At 46.1% G+C, this 7563-nt stretch overlaps 1 protein-coding gene across 1 annotated transcript in view; it reads left to right on the top strand.

The window, feature by feature from the left end:
* The first annotated feature begins 7169 nt into the window (after positions 1–7169).
* Positions 7170–7563, top strand: part of LOC144225765 (zinc finger and SCAN domain-containing protein 5B-like) — a 6981-nt gene continuing 6587 nt past the window's right edge. The window contains exon 1 of the mRNA XM_077757035.1: positions 7170–7234. The gene's annotated coding sequence lies outside the window, so the exon portion shown is untranslated. The remainder of the gene's footprint in view (positions 7235–7563) is intronic.

Raw genomic sequence — 7563 nt, forward strand, 5'->3', positions numbered from 1 at the left:
AGCCCCCTCCTCGTCCCCAGCCTCAAGGGCCCGGCTTGGGTGGTGGCAGTGAACAGAACCACTCAGAACTCGCCTCTTTCTCTCCCACAGCCGCGGGCCGCTCAGCAAGAAAGCTCCCAGCGAGGGACGGGCCCTGCGGCCCTGCGGCCCCCGCCCCGCCCCTTCTCTGCAGCCTCCTGAGCCCGTCTCGCTCCCTCCGCTGAGGCTAAGAGCTTGAAAGGAAAAATCCATCCCCAAATCCCACGTAGAAAATTTGGAGTGTTGGCAGAATTTTCCTCAGAAGTCCTCAGACTGTCTCGGGTTTCGCTGCCTTATCCTGGGAATGAGTATAAAGCGTTGTTAACAAATTCAAGAATAATTCTGGAGCCGTTTAGTTGATGCAATCAGGGAATATTTCCACAGGCCATGCAGAGAGATTGCATTCTTTGTTTGTTTTCATTTTTTTGTTTTGTTTTGTTTTGTTTTTAGAGAGTGTGGGGTTTTAGAGAGTGTGGGGGTTGGAGAGAGAGAGAGAGAGAGAGAGAGAGAATCCCAAGCAGGTTACATGCTCAGCACGGAGCCCCAGGGCTCAATCTCATATCCTGAGATCATGACCTGAGTTGAAATAAAGAGTCAGACGCTTAACCCACTGGGCCACCCAGGCGCCCCAAAGTGACTGTATTCTTTGGAATCATCCCAATCATGACATGAGGTGTTGAATAACACGACACGAATATCCCACTTACCACTGAGAGTCTCTGATATCTTGACTCGAAAAGATCCTGCCAAGTAGTGAGCTCGCCTTCCGTCATGCCCCCTGGGTCTCCCCCAGCTGGAAAATGAGAGGAAGTCTGGAGCAAAGTGGAGAGAATAAAATCTTTCTTTTCAAATAATCCATGATTTCTTGTGTTAATTAGCATGGGAAGTTGTGGTGGCCGCAAAGTCAAGACCGATAGGGTCAGGTGTGGGGGTGGGGGATACACCCTGTTGGAGGCCGCGGGTCGTGGATTATCTCCTGAAACAGCCTGATTACAATTCCGATTTCAGACAGCCATCCACACCTCGATCATTAAAAAATTTTTTTAAGTTTATTTTTAAGAGAAAGACAGAGTGTAAGTGGAGGAGGGGCAGAGAGAGAGGCAGACACAGAATCTGAAGCAGGTTCCAGGCTCTGAGCTGTCAGCACAGAGCCCGATGCGGGGCTCGAACTCACAAACCGTGAGAGCATGACCTGAGCCGAAGTCAGACGCTTAACCGACTGAGCCACCCAGGTGCCCTTGGTTCATTCATTTATTTTTTAAAGGTTTTTTAAAATGTTTATTTATTCTTAAAAGAGAGAGTGTGTGTGAGTGGGGCCGAGAGAGAGAGAGAAAAACACAGAGTCCGAAGCAGGTTCCATTCTCCGAGGTGTCAGCACAGAGCCTGACAAGGGGCTCGAACTCACAGACTATGAAATCATGACCTGAGCCAAAGTCGGATGCTTAACTGACTTAGCCAACCAGACGCCCCAAGTTCATTCATTTTTAAACTTGCACATATTTTGAACCTATGTCTTATCATCATACAAGTTTATAAATTTTGTACATTTCTGGAGGAATCTTTTTATCATTACGTGATGCCTACCTTTATCCCTATTAAAGCAGTTTGCTTCAGATTCTCTTTGGGACCGATCCGGAAGGTCCCATGTCTGGTGCCTTGATGGCTCTAGGTAGGAGGCTGGGGTTAACTAGGACAGTTGACTGAGTGCCTGGGTGACGTCTCCAGCATGACGTCAACCTCCCAGACAGAAGGGTGACTGTCTGCAGAGGGCTAGTGGAGGGTGTGGGGCCTTGAAGAGAGATGGCTTTCCTTGCAGGTGCAGATCACCCTCCAGATGTCCTGGTGACTAATGAGGAGTCCTGATGAGCAGAGACGTTGCTGGTGCACAGACGGCAGGTGAGGGGCACACCTGAGTAAGACAGAGGGAAGTGGACACATATCCAGCCATGGTCCCTCCTTAGTCAAGTTCCCCAAGCAAGCGTCTTCCTCTTTTTTTTTTTTTTACTTTTTTACATTTATTAATTTTTGAGAGACAGGTGGGGGAGGGGCAGAGAGAGACACACACAGAATATGAAGCAGGTTCCAGGCTCTGAGCTGTCAGCACAGAGCCTGACGCGGGGCTCAAACCCAAGAACCGTGAGATCATGACCTGAGCGGAAGTCGGACGCTTAACCGACTGAGCCATCCAGGCATCCCAACAACTGTCTTCTTAAAAATATATAATTAAGGGGAGCCTGGCTGACTCAGTGGGTAGACTATGCAACTCATGATGTCATGAGTTCGAGCCCCACATTGGGTGCAGAAATTACTTTAAAATAAAATCTGAAAGGGGCACCTGGGTGGCTTAGTCGGTTAAGCGTCCGACTTTCGCTCAGGTCATGATCTCGCGGTTCGTGGGTTCGAGCCCCGCGTCGGGCTCTGTGCTGATAGCTCAGAGCCTGGAGCCTGTTTCAGTCTGTGACTCCCTCTCTCTCTGACCCTCCCCTGTTCACGCTGTCTCTCTCTCTCTCTCCTAGAAATAAATAAAAATATTAAAAATAAAATAAAATAAAATCTGAAAAAAATTAATTAAAAAAACTTAAATTGTGGTAAAATACATGTACCATGAAATTTACAATTGTATCCATGTTTGAGGGTACAGTTCAGTGGCCCTGAGGGCATTCACACCGTTAAGCAGCCATGCCACCATCCGCAGACTGGCCCAGCCCCCGGGCAACCGCTGTCCTGCTTTCCGTGTTGAATCCTTTTGTGTCTGGATTATCTCATTTAGTTCTCATGGTGTTGCAGTGAGTGATGGGATTCTCTTCCTTTTAAGGCTGAGTAATATTCCGTATCACCTGGGTGCTTTAAACACCCTGTTGAAACCCCACCCTAGACCAAGTCAAGCCACCAACAGATCGGAGGGTGGGGCAAAGCCGCGGGCAGACTCTTCTCTGCCTTCCTGGGGATTCTGTGATGAACCTCAGATGCAGAGAGAGCTTTTCTTCCAGGGCTGGTTTCCGGGGGGTGGGGGTGGGGGCTTAACTTTGTGGCCCTGATCTGAGGTTTTAGTTGGTGGGACTGTACCAAAGGCAGCATTAACTGTAGATTAATCTCCTCTCCTTGAGGGCGTTGGCGCTACAGCGGCTTAGCCTCTGGTTTACTAGACTTCACCTGGTTAATCGGCTACAGCCAACACCCCGGATGCCAGGATTTTTCAGCCTCAGCACTGCTGATGTTACGGTTGGGATCATTCTCTTTGTGGGGCCGACCCGGGCTGGACACACGAGACGGCGGCAGGAACTCTTGAATGTTCACCTGACACAAAATTCCCCAGAACTGAGAAATCATCCTGTCCCAGGAGATTCTAACTCACAGGCCAGATAAGGAGCCAGTTCATTAAACTAAATCAATGGACAGAGAATAGAAGAGCTGATTGCAGATACTTTCAGAAACGGGGCTGTTAGAACAGCCATCCAAGAAATACAAATAAACATAAGAAACAAAAGTAATCAGCAAAATGAAATAAATGTTTTTTTTAAATGCAGCAAATATTAATTAAGAAAAACATATAATAGCTGAAATAACATGCTAGGCAGGATTCATGGACACAACAGAGAAACAAATTAGAGAAAAGGAATAAAACATGGAGACTCTTCCAGAAGCAGGAAAGTATGAAGAATCTGGGGCCAACTCTAGCGGAAAATTAGAAAGGAGAGGAGGAAATATACGTAAAAAATCATAAACATAAATTCCGTAAGATTCAAGACGCAAGATCTCTCAGACCGGTAGCGTTCTTCAGGATGAACAGAAGTCTACACCTCGTGGTCACAAAAAAGGAATTTCAAAAACACTTAAAAGAGGGGCGCCTGGGTGGCTTAGTCGGTTAAGCATCCGACTTTCGCTTGGGTCGTGATCTCCCGGTTCGTGGGTTCGAGCCCCGCGTCGGGCTCTGTGCTGACTGCCAGCTCAGAGCNGAAACAAATTAGAGAAAAGGAATAAAACATGGAGACTCTTCCAGAAGCAGGAAAGTATGAAGAATCTGGGGCCAACTCTAGCGGAAAATTAGAAAGGAGAGGAGGAAATATACGTAAAAAATCATAAACATAAATTCCGTAAGATTCAAGACGCAAGATCTCTCAGACCGGTAGCGTTCTTCAGGATGAACAGAAGTCTACACCTCGTGGTCACAAAAAAAAGGAATTTCAAAAACACTTAAAAGAGGGGTGCCTGGGTGGCTTAGTCGGTTAAGCATCCGACTTTCGCTTGGGTCGTGATCTCGCGGTTCGTGGGTTCGAGCCCCGCGTCGGGCTCTGTGCTGACTGCCAGCTCAGAGCCTGGAGCCTGTTTCAGTCTGTGTCTCCCTCTCTCTCTGACCCTCCCCTGCTCACGCTGTCTCTCTCTCTCCTAGAAATAAATAAAACATTAAAAAAATTTTAAAAAAAACCAAAAACACTTAAAAGAGGAGCACCTGGGTCGCTCAGTCAGTTAAGCATCCAACTCCTGAGCTCAGCTCAGGTCATGAACTCATGGTTCGTGGGTTCGAGCCCCATGTCTGGCTCTGTGCCCACAGCTTGGAGCCTGGAGCCTGTTTTAGATTCTGTGTCCCTCTCTCTCTGCCTCTCCCCCACTCTCTCACACACACACACACACACACGCGCGCTCTCTCTCTCTCTCTCTCTCTCAAAAATAAACATTTTTAAAAATTAAATACATATATGTAACATATCAATTGCTTAGCTTAATATATAATGCAAATGNGCGCGCTCTCTCTCTCTCTCTCTCAAAAATAAACATTTTTAAAAATTAAAAAATATATATATGTAACATATCAATTGCTTAGCTTAATATATAATGCAAATGGCCAACAAATAGATGTTAAGTATGAAATAAACGATAATGATACAGAAAATAGTATAACTATAACATCAGTACTATTACTGTAACAACAGCTTCTGCAATAGCAGTGCTGTGAGAATGTGGTCTTTAGGTTTCAGACAGGCTGGCTGAGAGGTCAGTGGCAAATTCAGAATTCATTTTCTTCATCAAAGAATGAAGGCTACAATAGTTTCCTTTGGTGGCTAAATTAAATGACACAATATATACAAAACATTTACTACATATTTTTGGCTTGTGGCTAAGTACTCAATTTTATGTTCATGCATAGCTTCATATCTGTACATCTATATCTACATTTATGTGTCTTTATCGGACATATACAGGGTCACGTATTGGACACTAAGAGAATCATGAAATCCATTATTAAGATAAATTTGAGGTTGAATTTATTTATTTTGAGAGATAGTGCATGAGCAGAAGAGGGGCAGAGAGAGAGGGAGAAAGAGAGAATCCCAAGCAGGGGTTGAATGTGAGGCTTGAACCCACAAACCAGGAGATCATGACCTGAGCTAAGATCAAGAGTCAGATGCTTGGGGCACATGGGGGGCTAAGTCGGTTGAGCGTCTTTGGCTCAGGTCACGATCTCATGCCTCATGGGTTCGAGCCCCGCATTGGGTTCTGTGCTGACAGCTCAGAGCCTGGAACCTGCTTCAGATTCTGTGTCTCCCTCGTTCTCTGACCCTCCCCTGCACTCTCTCTCTCTCTTTCTCAGAAATAAATAAAATGTTAAAAATGAAAAAAAAAAAAGTGTCGGATGCTTAACCGACTGAGCCACCCAGGTGCCCTGTGTGTCTGCTTTTCATTGTTTTTATAAAAGGGTAAATATCAAATCAGTGATTTAATCTAGTTTGAGCAGAGCTTTAAGATACTAATCCCAAGATATTGAAAAATAGTAAAAGTTTTTAAAAATCACTAATATTCCTCATGTATCGATAATTACTTTTCATTTTTCAGTACTTTGGAATTAAAATGTTAAAGCTTTGGTTGAGCTAGATTATTTTTTTCCAAAGATTTTATTTTTACTTTTTTTTAATGTTTTTTATTTATTTTTGAGAGAGAGAGAGACAGTGTGAGCAGGGGAGGGTCAGAGAGAGAGAGAGAGACGCAGAATCCAAAACAGGCTCCAGGCTCTGAGCTGTCAGCACAGAGCCCAACGTGGGGCTTGAACCCACGAACCGTGAGATCATGACCTGGGCCAAAGTCAGACGCTTAACCGACTGAGCCACACAGGCGCCCCTATTTTTATTTTTTAAAATGTTTACTTACTTATTTTGAGAGAGATAGAGCACGAACAGGGGAGGGGCAGAGAGAGGGAGAGAGAGAGAATCTCAAGCAGGCTCCACACCGTCAGCACAGAGCCCAACTTGGGGCTTGAACCTACAGACCGTGAGATCATGACCTGAGCTGATCAAGAGTCAGACGCTTAACCAACTTACCATTGAGGCGCCCCTTAAAGATTCTATTTTATTGGGGCGCCTGAGTGGCTCAGTCGGTTGAGCGTCCGACTTTCGCTTAGGTCATGACCTCGCGGTTCGTGGGTTCGAGCCCCGCGTCGGGCTCTGTGCTGACTGCCGGCTCGGAGCCTGGAGCCTGTTTCAGTCTGTGACTCCCTCTCTCTCTGACCCTCCCCTGCTCATGCTGTCTCTCTCTCTCTCTCTCCCCTAGAAATAGATAAAACATTAAAAAAAAAATTAAAAAAAAAAAGATTCTATTTTATTTTTATTTTTAAGTAATCTCTACACCCAACGAGGCTCAAACTCACACCCCCGAGGTCAAGAGTCTCACATTCCACTGACTGAGCCGCCCAGGCGCCCCTGCGCTAGATGAAATCATTGGTTTGATACCAGCCTACCATCTCCTCACACATCCTTGACCTGATGTTGTATTGCTGCCTTCAGCCTTAACGAAAAGCGTGGCTTATGCAATTGAAAGGATGTCGTATTTTTCTCCACTTACGTGCCACTTCCGGCTTTCTAAGTGCCTACCTGTCAGCTCATTTTAAGTAAAACCTTGACCCAAAATGCTTAAAACTTGCAGCTCTCCGTTCTCTGATTCCTTCGAGCACTTGGGCATATGATAAACAATTCACCAGACCAAGAGAACCAATATTGGCTCCAAAGAGACTTATTTCACAAATGACTTTTTCTCTTGATGGAGTTTCAACGGGAAATTTAATCCACTCGACCGTTTAAAGTTGTTCATCCTATGGTTCTAAACCAATCGTCAGGCTGATGAGGTAACAGGAAGTCAGGAGCTTCTCGCTCGGTATAAACAGAGACATTTCAGTTCCAGACGCAGTTTGAGAGCTGGTCCCCTGGAGGCGGGAAGGTGTGCGGAGGTAGGTTAGGGCGGGATGCCTAAGGTCGCCGGGTCGCTGGGGTGGATGGAGGTGGGAAAGAGGAAGGCCCGGGTTTCTCTTCACTCTGCATTAGCTCTGGGGGCTTGTGACGACGTATCTTCCTACACCCCGCTAATAACTTTGATTCCTGGACGAAACCACCTGGGAAGTGGGAGTAACGTGAATACATTCGAGGTACGGTGGGTGCGGCTTATACTTTGAACCAGGGTGTTTCACCTCAGATGTTATTTTTGGCCAGATAATTGTCTGCTGTCTGGTGTGGGGGAGGGGAGTTGGGGGGCTGTCCTGTGCCTCGCAGGACGTTTAGC

This window comes from Crocuta crocuta, unplaced genomic scaffold, assembly GCF_008692635.1.
Source record: "Crocuta crocuta isolate KB4526 unplaced genomic scaffold, BGI_CrCroc_1.0 scaffold142, whole genome shotgun sequence".
In the NCBI taxonomy this organism is placed as follows: Eukaryota; Metazoa; Chordata; class Mammalia; order Carnivora; family Hyaenidae; genus Crocuta; species Crocuta crocuta.